This window comes from Ochotona curzoniae, unplaced genomic scaffold (assembly GCF_017591425.1).
Source record: "Ochotona curzoniae isolate NIBS_2020 unplaced genomic scaffold, NIBS_Ocur_1.0 scaffold_1852, whole genome shotgun sequence".
Lineage (NCBI taxonomy): Eukaryota > Metazoa > Chordata > Mammalia > Lagomorpha > Ochotonidae > Ochotona > Ochotona curzoniae.
Window position 1 is genome coordinate 50,317,216 of NW_024467087.1, and position 21,601 is coordinate 50,338,816.

Below are 21,601 nucleotides of genomic sequence, written 5' to 3' on the forward strand. Positions count from 1 at the left end.
TAGTTACAGAAGCATTGAAATGTATACAGTTAAAAAAAATTGAAGGGCCTGGCACGGTAGCCTAGTGACTAAAGTCCTTGTCACATATGGGTGCCGGTTTGAAACCTGGCAGCCCTGTTTCCCATCCAGCTCCCTGCTTGTGGCCTGGGAAAGCAGTTGAGGACGGTCCAAGGCTTTGGGACCCTGTACCTGCATGGGAGACCTGGAAGAGGTTCCTGGTTCCTGGCTTTGGATCAGTTCAGCTTCTTGCTGTTGCGGCCACTTGGGGAGTGAACCAGAGGGTGAAAGATCTTCCTCTCTATCGTTTCTCCTCTCTGTATATCTGACTTTTCAATAAGAAATAAGACAAATCTTTTAAAAAATTGCAGAAGTATATGAAGGGAAAAAAAAAGGTTGCTACAGAAGTCCACTATACTTGTAGGTAAGCGAGAGGACTGAGACCTGGGGCTTTGAAGGGGAGAGACCAGAAGACCTTTATGAGCCAAACCGAGGCTCCAGGCCACATGGGAGTTCTGAGTTAGGCTTGTTAGCATGGAGCATTGCAGACACCACAGCCTGTACCACATGTCCTCTGTAGAGGACTCAAAGCTTAGATTTAAAAAAAAAATCATGTTTATAGAAAAAGAATTGACTAAAATTGATTCAAGAGAAAATATGAAATTTGAAAACTACATTAATTTGTTTTTATTTACTTTTGATCTCAAATGTGTGGCTTTAATTTTATTTTTCAAAAAGATGTATTTATTTGAAAGGCAGAGAGAGAGCAAGAGTGAGAGTTGAGAGTGAGAATGAGCGAGTGAGAGAGAGATATTTCCTATGTGGTGGTTCACTTCTGCAAATGGCTGCAATGGCCAGGGTAGGGGCAGGATGAAACCAGAAGCCAGTAGTTCTTTCTGTGTCTTCCACATGTGTGAAGGGCTCCAAGCCTGGGTCATCTTTTGCTGCATCCCAAGGCACATTAGCAAGGGGCTGGGTCAGGAGTGGAGCAGTTGGGTCTCAGATGTTAATGTTGCATGTGGTGGGTTATCCCCTATGCAACAAAGTCGGTTCCTGTTGTATGATTTTTACTAAATCAGACAGAGGTCTGCCATTTACTGGTACACTTCACATTACTGTTAACAGCAAAAGCTGAGAGACCAACGGCAGGAGCTTGGCAATGTGGAGTGACTGGGAACTACCTGCTTGAGTCTTCACCTGCTGCCTTCTGGAGTATGTTCTACTTTCCAGGATACAGATTGTTGGAAAACTGGAATTAGGAACAGACTCAGGACTGAACCCAGACGTCTCAAAATGAGATATGGGCATCCCAAGTGGTACCTTAATCACTAAATTAAATATCTGCCTTTTGAGCTGTAGATAAAGAATAATTATCGGGCCTGGGGTGGTAGCCTAGCGGCTTAAGTCCTCGCCTTGCATGCGCCCCGGGATCCCATATGGGCACCAGTTCTAATCCTGGCAGCTCCGCTTCCCATCCAACTCCCTGCTTGTGGCCTAGAAAAGCAGTTGAGGACAACCCAAAGCTTTGGTATCCTGCACCCGCGTGGGAGACCCAAAAGAAGCTCCTAGCTCCTGGCTTCAGATCGGTGAAGCTCTGACTGTTGCAGCCACTTGGGGAGTGAATCATTGGACTGAAGATCTTTCTCTGTCTCTCCTCCTTTCTGTATATCTGGCTTCCTAATAAAAATTAAAATTAAAAAAATAATAATTATGAACAATAAAATAATCATTTCTTCATATTTTCTGAATATGTTTTTCATAGAAAACATATTAGGAAAAATATCCTACAAATTTATATTCAAAATACAAATTAAAGAAAGAAGTAAGGGACTTAACAGAGGAGTGAAGCAAGGGAGGAAAAAAACCCATGAAAACCGCTAAAAAGTATTCCAAATCCTAGCAGAATTTTTGAGGTCATTATCTGGCTCAGGAGTTCATATAGAAGTAAAAACTTCAAATTGATTAAGCCATTTTGAATGAAAAGAACAAAGTCTGCAAATTGCCATAAGGTATAGAAAAGATGATAAATTCAATAAATGATGCTGGCCAGTGTAATATCCGTGTAGAAAGAAATCACAGCATAAATACAATTTTATAATAAGTAGATTGTAATCATCAGTATGAATTATAAAATTGACTTATAGACAGATAAGACTATCTTCATGAATTAGAGTTGGCAAATATATCTTTGGTAAAAAACAGAAATACATGCAGTTTTGGCTAATATTTATTTCCACAGACTTTTAAGAAAATTACCATTTGAAGATGTATTTGTTTTTTGAAAGGCCAAGTGGGTGAACTTTCCTTTTTGTATCTATCCTCAGAAAGTCCTTCTTTTTTCTAAAGATTTTTTTTTTTGTTTTTTCTTAGATACTAAACTTATTTTTGATGATGTTTACATAGTTAAAAATGATGCATGGCCATGTGGACCACTGATTCAGATGCAGAGAGTAGAGGAATGGGGAAAAAGTGGATAAGACAGCTGTTTCCAATCTCCTTTTTTCCTCTCTCTCTCTCTCTCTTTTTTTTTTTTTTTTACTGGTGGAGAGTGGGGAGAGAAGGGGACAGGGCCACTCCCAGCAGCCCATCTGCATCAGTACTGAAAAATGGGGGAAGGCCACCTAATGTCATGTCAGAGTCCCTGATGTAGAGAGTATTCTGAGGATACTGGTTAAGTGGTTTCTATAGTGCTGAGATGCCATTGATTTTGTTGCACCAAAGTTGAGGAAATCCTCCCAAGGTCCATTGAGTGAGCCACCAGATACTTGCTGTAAAAGCTTGGACAAGAGCGCTGTCTAATTTGTTCTGCCCCCCCCCCCCCCATGTTCTGTAGGCGTGAATGAACTGGTTGTCATGTCCCCCATGAGCATTTGGGCCTGCCGTTCACTGCACAGGCTTCAACAACTGAGGAGATTCAGTTCTGACACATGCATTCCATAGTCAAACCATCCTATGATTTTCCCTGTGGTAGTGGTTTTGAGACCAGCGGTCCAGTTAGAGGAGCCCCAAAGAAACTTTGCCAGAGTTGACCTCATACCTGACTCCTGTGTGTGCCAGCAGTGCAAGATCCAGCTTAGTTCATCACTTGCATCAATATGTATGCATTAGTAGTTGCAGTTGCCCGATCAATTCAGTCTCCAGCACCATCTCATATGCAAGCCAATGGATGTTATAGCCCAGCCTAACCTTGCCTACCGCACACTTGGTTCTCACACAAACCAGCAAAAACTGCAGCCTTGGTCAGATTGGATCCCAAAAATCCCACCAGACCCACTTGTATCCATGGTTCCTGTCTATGCTGATATGCACATCAGACTGGTCCAGTCTCTCCCACATCCCATTTGGCTCTTCGAACACATCAACGGCTGTTGCAGCCTAGCTTATCCTGACCAACCCCACTATCCAGCCTACACTCCTGCTGGCAATGTCTGATCAGCTTGGCCTCCCTCTACCCCTGGTTCTCATGCTCACTGGTTGGAGTGGCAGCCCAACAGAGGGGTGCCCAAAATTCCCCTACTAGGCTCTCTCATAGCCGCAGATCTCACACTTTTGCTTCTTTGGGCTGACCTGACAGGACTTGCCCACATTTCCAACACCTGCAAGCCAATGCTGCAGAAAAGCCTGGATCAACCTGCATTTACTCTGGGTCATGCATGTACCACTAGATGTGTTCGCTTAGCCCAGCTTGGCTCTCCCCTTAACCTGGCTCATATGCAGGCCATTGGGTTTTGTATCCCTGCAGAACCTGGTCTACCCTCAGTCCCAGCTATAACAATCACCAATAAGAGCAGTAGTCCAGCAGGAGAGTCCTTGCAGCACCCCCCCCCCCCCCCCCCCGCCAAACTAGCTTGACACCTCTCCTGGATCTTACATGTGCTGGTGGGTGCTGGGGCCCAAATCAGCATGTCTTACCTCATCTTGACATTCACCACTGTGGTAGATGCTGCAACCTGGCTCTGCCCTGCCTGCCCCCAGACCCAGCTCATTCAGGTGGGTGCTACAGCCTAGCTCAGCCCAGCCAGTTCTCAGTTTCAGCCCTAATGTGAACTGGCTGGTGTTGTGGCCCAACAAGGACAGTACCCTGTCCGGGTTCTCACATATGCCAGTTCCTGCAATGCATTGGCCCAGCCTGTCTGGCCCCCAGACCTGACCCACATCTATGCCAGCATGTAGTGTAACCTGGCTTGATCTTGGGTGCTTCCAGCTTGGTTCTTGCAGTCACTTTCAGGGACTGCATCCTGACAGAGGAATTTCCCAAGTTCCTCTATCAGGTCACCTCCCAGTGGCAGATCTCATGCACACTGGTGGGTTCTTGGCATGTCCTGACTTGGTCCACCTCCTATCCTGGCAGGAAGAGTGGCCTTGCCAGGCCAGCCCATACTCATTCTGGCTCTTACTGTTATGTGCTACAGCCCAGCTCTGTCTGGTCCAATCCCAAACCCAGCTCTAATGTGGTCCAACTGGTGTGCTTTCTAGTTTTTTTTGTTAAAGAATTTTCTATAATGGTTTTCGTAGTGGCTGCATTAATTCACATTCCAAGCAATAGTATATGACATCCCCTTTATCCATTTCCTCAACAGAGCTTGTTACTTTCTGTCTTTCTGATAACAGCCATTCTAACAGAGGTGAGGGTACATTTTATTGTTATTGATTTACATTTCCCTGGCGATTGTCGATTCTGAGCATGGTTTTCTTAAATTTGTTGACCACTTGTATTTCTCCTTTTGAAAATTGTCTATTCAGGTCTTTGCCTATTTCCTTACTGAGTAGGCTGCTTTTTGTTGTTGAATTTTAAAAATTCCTGATATATTACTGCTATTAATCCTTTGTCAGATAAGTAACTTGCAAATATTTACTCCCATTCTTTTGGAGATCTCTTCATTGAACTTATTGTTCCTTTTGCTGTACATAAGCTTTTGAGTTTCATATAAGCCCATTTGCCCAGGGTTACTATTGTTGCTGCACTTTTGTGGTCTTTTAAGCTTTATTTATTTTTATTGCAAAGTCAGATATACAGAGAGGAGAGACAGAGAGGAAGACTTTCCAGCCAATGGTTCACTCACCAAGTGAGCGCAACGGCTGGTGCTGCGCCGATCTGAAGCCAGGAGCCAGGAACTTCCTCTAGGTCTCCCACATGGGTGCAGGGTCCCAAAGCTTTGGGCCGTCCTCAACTGCTTTCCCAGGCCACAGGCAGGGAACTAGATGGGAAGTGGAGCTGCCGGGATTAGAACCAGTGCCCATAATGGGATCCCGGTGCGTTCAAGGCGAGGACTTTAGCTACTAGGCCACCACACCGGGCCCTGCACTTTTGTGGTCTTATACAGGAAATCATCTCCTTCACCAATATCTTGAGTTGTGTTCCCTGTGCTTTCTTCTAGCACTTTCAGATTTTCAAGTCTCACATTTAGGTCTTTGATCCATCCTGACTTGGCTTTTGGGTGTGATAAGAAGTGGGGATTCTTCTACATGTGTATGTCAAGACTTTTCAGCACCAGAGAAGACTGGTATTAAAAAGACTATTTGCAATATATGTTGTTTACATCTTTGTTGAAAGTCATTTGTATGTATATATCTTGATTAATTTCTACACTCTATTCTGTTCCATTGGTATGTGTTGGTTTTCATGCTAGAATAATGCTTTAAAAAAAAAAAAAGAAAGTCAGATATGCATGGAGGAGGAGAGACAGAGAGGAAGATCTTCCATCCAATGGTTCACTCACCAAGTGGCCACAACAGAGGGAGGTGAACCAATACAAAGCCAGGACCCCGGAGCCTCTTCTGTGTCTCCCACGCGGTTGCAGGGTCCCAAGGCTTGGGGCCATCCTCAACTGTTTTTCCAGGCCACAGGCACGGAGCTGGATGGGAAGGCAGGGCTACCGGGATTAGAAGCAGTGCCCCTATGGGATCCTGGCATGTTCAAGGCAAGGACTTTAGCTGCTAGGCTACTTCAGCGGGCCCAGTATAATGCTGTTTTAATTCTTGCAATGTTGTTGTATTCTTTTAAGTCAGGAACTGTGATGTGTCCAGATTGATTTTTTTTTTCCTTTGAAGATGGCTTCAGTTATTTAGTGTCTTCTGCAAGTCCAAATTAGCTTTAATATATTTTTCTAATTTTCTAGAGAAAATTGGTATTTTGATGGAAATTACATTGAATTTGTGTATTTCTTTAGGTGGCATGGGAATTTCAATTATATTAATTCTTTTAATCCATGAATAGAAAAAATCTATTTTTTGTGTCCTTGTTGATCTCTTTCATCAGCATTTTATAATACTTTTCAGAGATCTTTCATTATTAGATTAAATTTACTCTTAAATTGTGTAGCTGTTGTCAATGGAATTTCTTTCTTAATTTTTCTTTCAACAAGAATCATTATTGGTATACAAAATGTTGGGTTTTTATGCTGGTTTTGCATCCTAAGACTTTAATGAATTAGTGGAGTGTTCATTCCTGAGAAGTCTGCAGTGGCTGGGGCTGCGCCAGGCCAAAGCCAGGAGCTTTCTGCAGGTGTCTCACATGGGTGCAGAGTCCCAAGCACTTGGACCATCTTCTACTACTTTCCTAAGCCAATTAGTAAGGACCTAGATTGGAAATGAAGCAGCTGAGACGTAACTTGCCTTACTACAATGCTGGCCCTATTAGGTTTCTAGGCTAAATGTAAAGTCAGTGAGGAGAGTAAAATTCTCTTGTAGTTAAGTCTACTGGTTTGCAAGAATGACAGGGCACATGGTGCCTTCTGCTTACCTTTGCCCAGCAAGATGGCATTCTGTCCCCATGTCCCTTGCCCGCTGCCCCACACCTTATTCAGGGCAGCAGTGGAGTGGGAACTACTGGATTTTGGGATTTCTTTTCTTTTTTAAAATTCTCATCATCATTTAACTGATTTTTCTCTTTATCCAATCTCCTGGAAGAGTGAATCTTCCTTTTTCTTCCAGGTATTTTTCTGTGGCTGAGAAGAGTAAAGCGGCTCTCTACTCAGCTATCTAGATGTGATATGTCAAAATGGTTTTTTGAGTAATTTTGCTCTGAGTTTGATTGAACCCATAAATGTAGAGCCTGTGGATACAGAGTGGTGAGTGTATTTTGAAATTGTATGGAGTGATCGGTTAGCGCTTTTTGCTAAAAGAAAAAAACCTGAAATGATGTATGACTATGACAGTAAGAAATGTTTGTACAGCAATATTACTTGCTGGATGTTTGAATTCATGCCCTTTCATTTACTGCTGTCATTATTCTCAGTCTTTTGTTTGAATCATCTCTAGTCTGTAGGAAAGTGCATATGTGTGTTAAATACACCTCTCCTTTTTCATTCTCACTCCCATTGTTCTAGTCCAGATCTTCATAAACTTAGCTACGTTTGTCTTGTGTAGCTTACTTCTCATACAGTCATCAGAACTATCTTCCAATTTCTTTGGTTTGTCTAAATTAATTAATTTATTTGAAAGGCGGAGTTACACACACACACACACACACACACACACACACACACACAGATCTTCCATCCGCTGGTTCATTACCCGAACGTCTTCAATGGCTAGTGCTTTACAAAGCCAAAGCCTGGATCCTGGGACGCCATACAGATCTATCATATTTGGTGTTGAGGCCCAAGTATTTCCTCTATTTTACACTGCTTTCCTAGGCATGTTAATAGGACGCTAGATGAGAAATGGAGCAGCTGGGACTCAAATAGGAGTTCATATGAGAAAACTATTTAGCAGGAAGTGGCTTAACAAACTGTATTACAAAGGAAGCCCCATTTAAAAATATATATACATATATATAGATAGATATTAAATGTAGAGCAAGGGTGTGTATGTGTGTATGCGTGTGTGTGTGTGTATGTGTGTATGTGTGTGTGAGAGAGAGAGAGAGAAAAAGAGCCAAAGAGAAATAGAACCTTCCTATCAATTTTGTTAGAAACTGAATTTAGTATGTGATTTTTTCCAGGTTAAGAATCTGAACTTTTTTGGCAGTCTTATGGCAAGTTTTGCTTTCATTCACAAGTCCATATTTTACTGACAGAGCATACACCAGGAACACCTGGAAATGATGTCTACTAGTTGAAAATATAAAGATGATTTGGAATCATTAGGTTTATATTTGAAACTTTATTCATAATATGTCAAAGACATGATTAATTCTATTTCCAATTAATGAATTTAAATAAATATATTTGCTGCTACAGGCCAAATGAAAATTTTTCAATACTTTAACATTTAGTACCAAGCCTAATTTTCTAACAGAAACACATTGTAAGCCTTAGGGAGAGAAAATAATTAAGTTTTCAAAAGTACTTTAATGAATTATAAAATGTGTTTTAAGCAGAAATGAATAACCAATGAGTGCCATAAATGATTTACTCTCTAAAATATATAGTTTTTCTTTGATCCATTTTGTTAAAAACATGGTACTAAATCATTTTGGATATAATAACAAAATGACTCAACTAAGGATTTGATTAAGTCTTATTAAATCATTAATGGGCTTATGATTTCATTGAAACCTCTGGACTGGCAGCAGGCAGACAACCAGATCCCTTTTCTTGTGAAGAAAAGCTGTCGAGGCTAAATAAATAGGCTTCTATGACTCTGCAGGTATGTTGTGCGTGAATTTCCCACTTTTTCTCTGTCTCCTCTCTCTCTCTATTTCCCTCTCTTGTCTCCTTGCCTCTGTTTCTTTCCTTTCTGTTACTCTTCCTCATCCCATCCCCTCCTCTCTCACCCTCAACCGCCCCCTGCTGCCTTTTGCTTTCTTTGCTCTGAGGATTATTCCTTGAATCAAAATGGTCAGTAACCTGTGATGCAGAATGAAGCAGTTATTCGCAAAATGCTGAGTGTTTCATCTAGAGAAAAGAAAAAGAGTCCTTTAGACTTTCGCATATTGAAACAAGAGAAAAACAAAATGCTTCACAAACTTCTCTTCAGAGGCTCTGATTCCCAGTATTATTCCTACCAAGATATTTTAACATCTAAGACTGTGTTCATTCAGTTTTATTTAATTCATGATTCACAGCATTATCAACTGCCTTTCTACTTCACATTTACTTAAAAAAAAACATTGTTTCTGCTACAAGCCTGCCAACTCTTTGAAAGTATAGATTTTGTTTCATTGATCTTTGTATCTATAGCAAATAACATAGGACTTGAGACATTATTAGAGCACAGACATATTTGTTGAAAGAAGGAGTCCAGAAAATGTTATGCAGAATATGATTTCTCATTGACTGATTCACTCATTTACTGAGTATTGAGAAATACTATATGTATATATACATATATGTGTATATATATATGTGTGTGTGTGTGTATATATATATATACACACATATATAGTGGCAAAACAAAGATTAATAAAACAACTTTTCCTTCAAACTCCTCAGCGTATGAAACGTGATATATATATTGAATATTAGAGAATAATAAAATAAGACTATATAGGGATGTCACAAAACTAAAATATTGGTGTATTACTTGGGTGTTGCAAAATCTCAAAGGAGTGGGATAACGCTGTGCTCTATCAGATATGGAGCATTTCATGAAGTTGAAAAATGTATTGAGGTTCTCAAGTATGATCTGGGCAGGTTTTCTTCCTAACAGAGCACTGTTGTGTGTAAAGCTGAAGACAAAAGGATTAAAATTGAGTGGTAATAAAAACAAGACAAAATGTATAACAAATTGAATAATGAGTCCAAAATAGATCCATGTCCTAAATCCCAGAACCTGTGACTATCACCTTGTTTGGCAAAGAATACTTTATAGATGTGATTGAGGATATTGAAATGGGCTTTACCCTGGCTCACTTGGATGAGCCTGGTGTAATTAGCAAGGTCTCTTATCAAGGGAAGGAGGAGTGATAGCATAATAAAGATAATGTGTTCATGTAAGTAAAGGAGCAGAGAAGAAACGACACTGCTGGAATTTAAGATAGTGGATGAGTCCAAGAGCACGGGTAGCTTCTTCCCTGGAGTCCCCCAAACAATGCAATCCCACTAACAATTGGATTTTACCGTAGAAAAACCATTTGGCCTTCTGATCTGAAATGCTTTAATGTGATAACTTTGTATTCCTTTTTTTTTTTAAGATTTATTTATTTTTATTGGAAAGGCAGATGTACAGAGAACAGGAGAGACAGAGGAAGATATTTCTTCTGAAGATTTACTCTCCAAGTGACCGCAATGGCCGGAGCTGCGCCGATCCGAAGCCAGGAGCCAGGAACTTTCTTCTGGGTCTCCCACCTGGGTGCAGGGTCCCAATGCTCTGGGCCATCCTCGACTGCTTTCCTAGACCACAAGCAGGGAGCTGGATGGGAAGTGGAGCTGCCGGGATTAGAACTGGCGCCCGTATGGGATTCTGGCGAGGACCGTAACCACTATGCTATCGCACCGGGCCCAAATTTGTATTCTTTTAAACCCTAGACTGGGGACTGGTGTGGTAGCCCAGTGGCTAAATCTTTGTCTTGCACGTGACAGGATCCCACATGGGTGCTGGTTGTATGATACCTGCCTGCTCCAATTTCCATCCAGCTCCCTGTTTGTGGCCGTGTTTGACAGGGAAGCAATGATATCAGGGGTAGACCATGTGCTAGGTCACTGTACTTTGCAGGTAGGCAACAGAGCTGAGAAGGAGTGGTTTAGAAGGAGGAAACTGGAGGTCATGTCTGTGTCAGGCCAAGGCACCTGCCCATATGTGAGGCCTGTACTGGGCTAAATAGCATCATCTGCTGCCTGCTAGGACTCACAAAAGCTGGAGCTACAAGCTGTGCTTGGCTGGGATAGGCTGCAGTTCCTGCCTGTGAGTGTTGGAACAGTGGGTAGGCCATGTCAGTCTACACTGCAACACCCACTAGAATGTGAAAGAACTGGATCTAAGGGAAAATACTGTTGGGGAATTATGGGCTTGCCTCTGTAGGATTGCAGCACCCACTGGTTTATGCAGCAAGATGGGAACAGTGATAGAAAGAACTAGGTTGGACCACAGAATTTACCTGATAGGGATCAACCTGACACTCATGGGAGCTGGGGTTGGGAGATGGCTGGGTGAGCCCAGGATGCAGCACCTGATGGCGCATTCAAGGGCTGGAACTGAGGGCAGAACAATACAAGCAGGGCCGCTGCTCTCACTGGCATTTGTGATATCCGAGGATGGGAGCATGCCTGGTGGGGGGCTTGGGGAACTCCTCTCCTAGGCCACAGCTCCTGCTGGGGAACACAAGAGCTGGGGCTGGGGGTATGCCAGGCCAGGCAAGTTTACAGGACTCATCAGCATTTGTGTAAGCCGGGTTTGGAGACAGGCCAAGCTGGGCCAGGCTTTATTTAGTACCTGCTGGCATGCACAAGAGGAAGGACAGGATATGGGTTCTGGCAGGTTGGACTGAGCTGCAACCCCCACCAGTGAGAGCTGAGACAGCAGGTGGGCCCTGTCATGCTCAGTGAAAGCACCTGCCAGCATGCACAGGATCCAGGGCTGGGAACAGGTTTGGTGGGGGAACTCTGGAGACTTCCTTTCTGGACTGTGCTTCCCACTAGTAAATGTGAGAACCAGAGCTGTGGGTGGACCAGGCTGGGCAAGTTTTTAGCACCTGTAAGTATGCATCTGGACTGAATCTGAGGGTGTATCAAACTGGCTAAGCTCCAGCACTCACTGGCACAAGAGCCAAAATTGGTGTAGGCTGGGCTAGGCTACAGCACATACTGTGTCACATGTGAACTGGGTCTCGGGGTGGGCCAGGCTGTGCTAGGCTGTAGCACCCATCAGTGAGCGCTGGAATAGATGTGAGCCATGTCATTCTGGGTAGAAGCACCTGCTGGCACAAGTGAGATCCAATACTGGGGGGGGCCTGCCAAGGGGAATTTGGGGAACTCCCTTGCCAGGCTGTAACTCTGGCTGGTGAGCATGAGAGCTAGCCTGGAAGCAAGCTAGACCAGGCTGGTTTGTAGCACTTGCTGACATATGTGTGAGCCAGGTTTAGGGGCAGGCCGAGTAGGGTTAGCCCCCCAGCACACACTGGCATGAATAAGATCCACGACAGGGAGCTGGATAGGTCAGGTTAGACTGTAGCACCTGCCAGTTCATATGAGGGCTGGGGGCAGGCCAGGCTGAACTAGGCTGCTACATCTGCTAGTGAGAGCTGTGTCTGGGGGCAGGCTGGGCTGAGCCAGGCTGTGACACTTGCTGGGAAATTCAAAGACTGGGGTGGAGCATCTCAGACTGGCCACACCACCTCCTGGCACATGCAAGACCTGGCACAGAGAGCAGGTCTGGTAGGGGAACTGTGGGCACTTCCCTAATAGACTACCTATATTGGTCAGTGCAAGATCCAGGGCTGGCAGTAGGCCAGGCCAGGCAAGATTGTGGCACCTGTCGGCTGGATCTGGGAGCAAGTTAGGATGAGCTCAGCAGCAGCACCAACAGGTATGCATGGGAGCCAGATGGGTTATGAGCTGGGGCAGGCTTGGCTTCCGCAGAGTCTGGAACACGCAAAAACCAGGGATAAGGGAGGACCTGATGGGACTTATGGGGGTTTGCATTGACTGAGCCACAGCATGCATTGTGATGTGTGTGGACTGGGTATGTGGTGGGTTGGTTGGCCTAGGTCTCAGTACCCATCGATTCACACGGGACATGGGGGCTGAGGAAGCTGCATCCATTGGTATGTACTTTGACTGGTTTAGGTAAAAGATCACACCTGACCCTGCATTTGCTGGCACACAAGAGTTAAGGTCATCCCAGGTGAGGTTTCTTGGGGGCATTCCCTGGCTAGACAGCTTGGATCACATCCTGGTCATAGGGAAAATCACGGGATGGGTAGTCTGACCTTGGAGCACAGGTATCGGTACTGAGCCTCTTGTTGTCGATGCCTCTGTTGTGGACAGCATGCACATGGGGGTCATAATGGCTAGCTCATCTAGGCCAGCAGGGGATGCCAACTGTCTTTTCACGATGGAATGCAGAACAGGGTTGGACAGTTCTCCTGGTCAAGCCTTTCAGGGATCTGGATTGAAATTGGAGCAACTGGGACATGAATCAGTGCCCGTATGGGTTGCCAGCAGTTGAAGGTGGAGGATTAGCTTGTTGAGCCATGGCACCAGCTCCAGCATCACTTTTTGCTTAGCTTTGAGAAAAATATCATTGGTATTTTGATTGGATATTTGCATTGAATCTGCATATTACTTTTGGTAATATGAACATTTTGATGTTTTTGATTCTACCCATCCAAGAATATGGCAGAGACATGCTTTGAGTTCTTCTATTTCTTTTAAAAATGTTTTGTAGTGTTTCATTATAGAGATCCCTTACATTCTTGGTTAGGTATTTTTTTTTCCCAAGTTATTCAAGGTGTTTTTTTCTTTGTGGAATTCTTTTTGTATATTAAGGCTTTGTGTGATAATCCAGACAATAAAATTGGTGACAGTGAGGCTAAATCTCCCAAAACATTTCTGGGACATGTCCACAATCTGACCTTGCCATAACCTTGAGTTCTTGGAAAAATCCTGAAAGGAGAGTGAGAGTGCTTATTACAAGAAAATATTTCACTATAGGATGAGATCTTGATTTTCTCTTACAGTTCATGTGGTAAGCTGATTGTTCCCAATTGGTTTCTGTACATGAAATTGGAAGGACATTTACCTGGTTCTGTTTGCTATTAGTCGTGATGCAGCTCTTACTGATTGGATAGTTTAAAGTGCATGATGCTTAAGCTGATTGTCTATGTTCCACAACACTATAGTTGAATAATTTGTATTGTGCACTGATATAAGGTTAGTTTATTGATTCATATCATGTATCAATGTTCTCTTAGTTGATTGGATGATCATTACTTAAAAATCCTTGAACACGGCTGATCGGGCTGCTCCCCTCTTCCACATGTGGTGGAATGGGACAATCTGCTAGCTGGTGAACTGATACTCCTGAACTTCTAATGGTGTGCCTGTGATCCATAGAATAGATAGATTTGATCAACTTGCAACAGATGATTTGTGTGTATTGATATGGCATATAACATTTATTGATTTGCATATGTTGAACCATCCTAGAATACCAGGAATAAATTTCACTTGGCCTGGGTGTCTGCATAGCAAGTTTAATTCACTTAAAAAATTTATTTTCTGAGAGAGGGAGAGAGAGAGAGAGAGAGAAATATCAGGTCAAAAGAGATCTCCCATTCATTATTTCACCCCCCAAAGTCCTGCAACAGCTGAAGCTAGATGAAACAGAAGCTGGAAGCTGAGAATTCCAACCTGGTCTTCCATGTTGTGTCAGGGGGAATCCCATGGTGCTCATTAGAAGTTAGTCAGTGGCAAAAACAGAACTCAAATTCAGGTAGTATTGATATTGGAATTCAGGCATCCCAAGTAGTGTCTTTTTTTTTTTTTTTTTTGGCAGTCTCATCTGTTACCATTGATTTTTTTTCTTACTTCTTTTTATTATTATCATTTTATGATACAGTTCCATAGACCCTGGGATTTCCCTTATCCCTTCCCCAATTCCCTCCCCTATCACTGAGTTCTCCTATATTATTACTATATTACAGTTCCCCATACATAGTCGTATGTCCATCATGTGGGCATGGACAATGGCAGAGTCCAGCGTCCTATTGTCAAAATATAGTAAACAGTTTCATTGGGAGTCCATCTTTGTCTGGAAGTAGAAATGCATAGTGCATTGTATCTTCACATCTGCATATGATAGTTTCCATTACACAGTCACTATACATCCCCTTAAATGAAAAGCCACAGAACAAAATCAACAACAGGAAGAAAAAAACAAATTAACACCATGAAGTTAAATAACATGCTACTTAATGACTAATATGTCGCTGAAGAAATGAAAAAGAAAATCAAGAACCTCCCTGAAGAAAATGATGCTACTGTATCATCTATGAGTCACTGAAGAATTTAATCAGAACGAAGTGTTTTGAAGGGATGAAACTAACAAAAAAATCAAAATCCATGAGAGAGTTTCCACTGATCCTTGTTGATGAAATGTGTCTCTTGTAGGCAACAAATTGATGGGTTTTGCTTTTTGATCCAGTCTACTAATCTATGAAGTTTTATTGATGAGTTTCAGCCATTTACATTCAGGGTTAATACAAGTAGGTGGTAATTTGGTCCTGTCATTTTAGCAATGGGTTGTCCAAGTAGTGTCTTAACTGCTATGCCAAGTGCCTGCCCCTGACATATTTCTTTCTCAAGAATTCTAATGCTCTTTGATATACTTACAAATCACTTACGAGGTTTCATTAACTGTAAATACAAGTATTTGCTGGAATCTGTGTTATAAATTAAAACAAAGGCTTGCCAAAATGTCAAATTACTCAAAACACTGGACATAAGACAATGAAACAGAATTATTCCTAAGAGATGGAAAACAAATGTCAGTGCTTTAGTTATGACAACTTAATGCTTTGAGCTTCCAGGTTGTGGTTCTTGGAGTAGGAACTCCTGCTGTGTGGCCATTTCCCTGATCTGAGCTCTTCCTGTGAGTGCAGGCACACCAAAGCAAACCTAATCCCAATGACAAAATACCAGAGAAGTGAAGAATATATTGAAAGAATTACATAGAATGATGGAGTTTTTCATGAAAATTTAGTTGAGTACTGATCAAAGCAATATTTGAGAAAACAACCCACAGTTTGGAAAAGAATCATTCACAAGGATTAGAGCATAGAATAACTGAGGCTAATACAGGACTGGGGATAGGGCCTGTTCTCACTGGCTAGAGTGGAAAACCTCAGACTTCATGGATCACAAGAAACAATACTCAGAAGAGTTTTGCCTCAGCAGTTAACAAAATTATCTCAAGATTACATACTTCTCTGCGTATAACCAAGAATGTCAAAGGAAAAATCAAAAGAGAATTAACTTTCAAATAACATTTCAGAGCAAATTTAAAACGTGTTTATAGGAATTCAGAAATATTCAGCACTCAACAAGATAAAATTCCTCCCCTTCCATTCCTGGAAGAGGGACTTGAGCATGCTGGCTGAAGTAAGCCCCTGACTCAGCTGGGAAAGGGCCTATGACCTGAGTCGTGCAGGCCTGGGTCCCCAAAATAGGGACTGAGGCTGATGTTGTGTGGGTAAGTTGTTGCCTGACTATCCTTGTTGCCCAGCCTGTTAGTTGCGTGGACTTGAGTCAAGTGGGCTGGAGTGGTTGCTCAGCCTTGCTCAGTTATCTTGCTCAGTTATCTGTCTGGGAGAGGGTACGAACCCAGATGTTGTTGCCTTATCCCTTCTGTGTCTGAAGTCAAGACATAATCATCTCAGCCGTCCAGGAATCCTTGCCCTTTTCAGAATTTCTCTTTATCCCAATCATGCCCTTTGGCATTAGCAAGTGGCTAGTGAGTTCACATTCTGCTGCCTTTGGACACTTTCAGATTTCTGTCCTCAGAGATCAGAGCCCATGAGTATGCGCCCTGTCCTGCACACATGTGATGCCTGTTAGACCATCTCCTTTGCCGACTCTTGTGCAGCTGAGAGCCATGTAACTAGGCACACATGAGGAAACAAAGAATCCATCTGTCTTCTTGAGTGAAACAAAGACCTCAACTAACTATTCAAAATACAAAATGGTAAGTATAGCCTTTGTTTTCTTTACATTAAGACTGCAGCACTTTAAGCATGACATATTTTACTGATTTTCTTGTTCCTCTCTGGATGCTATTGTAAGAATTCCTCAGTGAGTTTTAATTAAGTGCTAGAAGATCTCAGTATGTTACATAAAACTGATCTTTAAAAACTGGACTGTTTTAGGCAGTTTGGTCTATACTTCAGGCCAATGTCTACAAAAAGTACCTAAGTGTGTGAGATACCCTAAAGCAGCCATAGACAATGGCTTTAGAATAGTCACTTATCAGGGAGCAGCAGGCCAGGAATGTGACTCTGAGGTCCTAGGCAGGTCATACTATTGGTGTGTCCCTGCACTGATCTGGGAGAGTTATGTCAAGAGCTGGGAGCCAGGGTTCTATGCAGGCTGCACCTGCTGTGCACCATTGCTCCAGTCTGGGAACAACTCACCATGGTCCTGATGGTGAGCTTTTAGGCAGGTTACATCAGTGACATGCCAATGTCTGGTAGCAGGCAGGCTAGGGACCTCATGGGTCCTAGGCAGGCCACTTCTGTGGTGTTCCACAGTACCAGTCCAGGAGTGGCAGGCTATGCATGGGATGAATATTAGGGTACAATACAGGCTGTACCTGTGGTATGCCATGTGCCATTCTGGGAGCAGCAGACCAGGGGCCTGATGCTGGGTATTCTAGATAGGCCCACACTTGGTATGCCTTACCAGTTCCTATCAGTCTGGGGGCAGGCATGCCAGTTTCCTCATGGGTCCTAGACATGTGGCACCCATGTTATGTTAATGTGCCAGTATGGGACAAGGCATGTTAGGAGCCTCATAGGGCCTAGGCAGGCCATACCCCCATTTTGCTACTACACTCTTCTAACTGTGACGGTTTAGGGACTGGATGCTGGGCTACAGGCAGGCCAGATCCCTGGAGAGTAGCCATACCATTGTGAGAGCAGATGGGCCAGGGCCTAATGAGTCCTAGGCAAGCTGTACTTGTGCCATGCCACCATGTCTGTTTGGGAGTGGCAGACCAGGGACATGATCCTGGGGTCCTAGAGGATTTATCTGTGGCACATCAATGGGTGGGTTTAGCATGCCACCATGTGCAAGTGGCAGGGTAGGGGCAGGACACTGGGGGACCTAGGCAGGTCAAACCAGTGGTGTGCCAACATGCCAGTCTGGGATCAGGCAATTGAGGGGCCTCATGGGTCCCTGGAAGGCTACTTCCATGGCACATCACTGCATGGTTCTGGTGTGGCAGGGGTTTTATGCTGGGGTTCTAGGCAGGCCTCATTGCAAGCATGACTCTATGCCAGTCTGGGAGTTGACAGGCCAGGGGCCTCACAAGTCCTAGGTAGGTGGCACTCATGGCTTGCTAATATGTCAGCCAGAGAGTGGGTAGGCCAGGGACCATTGTCAAAGGCAATGCATACCCATGGCATACCAATGAGCAGGTCCAAGATTGGGCAGGTGAGGGGCCTTATGGGTCTTGGGAAAGCAACTAACATAATATGACATTGTAGCGTTATGGGAGTTGCAGGTAAGGGACCTGAAGCTTAGATCCTAAGCACGCTGCACCTACAGTGTGCCACAAACACTGCTCTGGGAACAGGGATACCAAGAGCTGGAAGCTTGGAGTCTAGGTAGACCGCATTCATAGTGCATCACTCCACCTGTCTAGGAGCTATAGAATAGGAATCTTACACTGATTGCACCATGCTGTACCACTAAGCTGGTCTAGGAACAGGCAGGCCAGGTGCTTCATGGGTCCTAGGCAGGTCATTCCTCTGACATCCTGCTATGTTGTTCTTGGAGTAGAAGGCCAGGGGCTGGATGCTAGAGTCTTTGACAGCCATATCTATGACTTGACAAAGTGCTTGTCTGGGAGTGGGCAGGCCAGGGGTCTCACAGGTCATAAGCAGGCCACACCTGTGGTATAACACCATGCTGATATGGAAGAAGTAAGGCTGGAGTCACACAGGTACAAGGCAGGTGGCACCTGCAGCGGGCTCACATTGTAGTTTGGGACAGATATGCCTCGTGGCATAGGCTGACCACTTCTATGGTGGGCCACTGTGGTGGTCTGGGAGTGTCAAGCTAGGAGATGGAGGCTGAGCCCTAGGCATGCTGTATCTGTGACATACCATGGTGCCATGCTGGGAGCAGCAGACCAGGGTCCTGGTCTGCAGGGTTCTAGGCAGATCACTCCTGTTGTGTGATACCACACTGGTGTGGAATCAGTAGTTGGTGGGGTCCTAGGTAGATCATAGCTGTGGTGTGGCACTGCATGGTCTGTGAGTGGGGAATCCAAGGTCTGGAAGCCAGGGGTCTAGGCAGGCTGCACTCAGAGTGCACAATTGTATTAGATTGGGAACAGCACACCAGGGCCAGTCTCTGGAGTCCTAGGTAGGCTGCACCCATGGCGTATCATTGTGCCCATCTGAGAGTGGGAAGACCAGGATCCTTATGGGTCCTAGGCAGCCCCTACCCTGCTATACCATTTCACTGTTCTGGGATCAGCAGGTCAAAGGCTGTAAGCTGGGGTCCTAGGCAGGCTGAACCCTGGAATGGCACTGTGCTGGTCTGGGAGTGGCAGGCCCAGGACTGGATACCAGACTCATAAGCTGCTGCACTCATAGTGTGCCACTGCACTATTTTGGGAGCAGGCGGGTCAAGTGCCTCATGGGTCTTAGGCAGGTGGCACTGGCAGCATGCTAATACACTAGTCTGGGGGCAGGTATGTTTAGGGACCTCACAGGTCCTAGGCAGGCTGTTCCCCATGGATAATTTGCTCATATGCAATATTGTGAGAGTAGCAACTTAGAGGGTAGAATAAGAGTCCTAGACAGGCTGAATCCCTCTTGTGCCACCATGTTTGTATAGGAGTGGCAGAGCAAGGGCCTGAAACAAGTTCTAGGCAGGCTACACCTGTAGTATGTCACTGTGCAGGTCTGCTCCCACATCAACATGAGGGAGGACCACGGGTTGTACCAGTTTCAGATCTGTTAGGTTTTTGGCCCCACCTGCTCCCAGAATAGTGCAGTAATGTATTGCAGGTGCAGCGGCTTATGACTCTAGTATCCAGGCCTGAGCCTGCCACTCCCAGTGGCCTGACACTGTGGTTCTAGGCAGTCTACCTCTGTGATGTGCCAATCTGGTGTTTTGGGAGTAGGCCGGCCCTGGGCCACACAGGTCCTAGGGAAGCCACTCTTGCTCTTTGCAACTGCGCTGGTCTGGGGACAGCAGGCCAGGGCCTGGATGGTGAGATCCTATGCAGGCTGTAACCTTGTGTACTTCTCTTAAATTCTGGGAGTAGTATACCAGGGGCCTGTTGCTCAGATCCTAGGCAGACTGGATCTATGTTTTCCACCTAGGTTTGCCAGTATGGAAGTTGGTAAGCCAGGGGCATCTTGGGTCCTAAGCAGGCCATATCTGTGGTGCACAACCTGCCGGTGTGCCACCACGTTGGTTTGGAAGGGGGTAGGCCAGGAGCCTCAAGAGTCCTAGGCAAGGCACTCCTGCAAGTGTGCCACCATGCTGGTCTAGAAGCAGCAGGCCAGTGTTGTATGCAGGCTATATCTGTATTGCCCACTGTACCACTGTGGTAGCAGATTAATGGCTAGACCCTCAGGTCCTAGGCAGGTGGCTCATGTGGCACACCAGCAAGCTGGTCTGGGAGCGGCAGACCACTGGCTGTATGCCAGGCAACTGGGCAGGCTGAGCTCTTGGCTTGGCGGTACCCTTCTGGGATTAGGTAGCGCAGGAGACTAGGGTCCCAGACCTTCCCTTGGGGTACCACCATGTTGTTCTGGGAGTAGGCAGGCCAGGAGCATATCAGTTCCTCTGCAGGCGACAACTGTGGTGTTTCACTGTGCCATGGAGGAAGTGGTGCCGTGGAGGGTGTTCCACTGTGCGAAGGGAGTGGGAGGTGGGGGGCTTTTGCTGGGTATGGGAAGGCCACAGGCATAACTGGTCCTAGTCAGGCCACACCCCTGTGATACTAATATGCCTGTGTGGGAATGGGCAGTATGGGTGCCACATGAAACCTAGACAGGCAGCATCTGTGGCATGCTGTTGCACTGGTTTTTGAGTGAGCAGATCATGGGCCTCATGGATCCTAAGCATCATTGTTTTGGCTTAGAGGCTATGCTGTGCAAGATGAATGCTATACTTTGCGTGTCAGGATATGCTTAAATAGAAGAATGATGGACTTGCAACAGTTGTTGAAGGACTAAACTATTGTTGCAATATAGGGGAAAACAGTTGGGGAGAAAGGGTGGGGAAGAGTGGATGGAGAAATCCCTGAGCCTAAGGAATTGTATCATGAAAAATTAAAAATTAAAAAAGTTGTTATGTGCATTAAATCAAAGATTTCTGTATGATGTGTATTGAATAGAAATAACAAACATTCCTCACAGTTCAAATTAGATAGAATCACAATACCACATTTGCCATGACTCCCATGACTGTTGGGGAGCCATGTGTTTCTTGTCACAGCAGCTCAGAGATCTGTAATCTGCAGAGGATTAAGCTGCTTTTTACAACATCCCACATTGAAGCATTGAGTCCTGGCTATTCTATTTCTTATCCAATTTCGTGTAATGTGCATCAGAACGCAGCAGGCTCCTGGCTTCTGCTTGGACCAATCCTGTGGGTAGTGAAGCAGTGGATGGAAGACCTGTTGCTGTTGCTTGCATTCTCTCTCTCTCTCTCTCACACACACACACACACACATGTTCATGTGTACATGAACATACTCTGTTTCACTTTGCCTTTCAAATAAACAAATAAATAAATCTGGAAAATATGCCAGGAAAGATAATCTTGCTAGACTGCAAAAATGGAGTCTTTTAAGTACTCAGATATGTCTAGATTTTACTTTGGGAATCTGCCCAAAGATTGCCCAAGCAAAGACTCTTTGTGAGTGCTTCCTTTCCATATGTATGACTCTTTCTTTCCATTCACGCTTTATGTATTTTGAAGACTATGTGAAGCAGAAATTTAGCTAAACATAATAAAGGCATGCCAAGGAAGATTGCTAT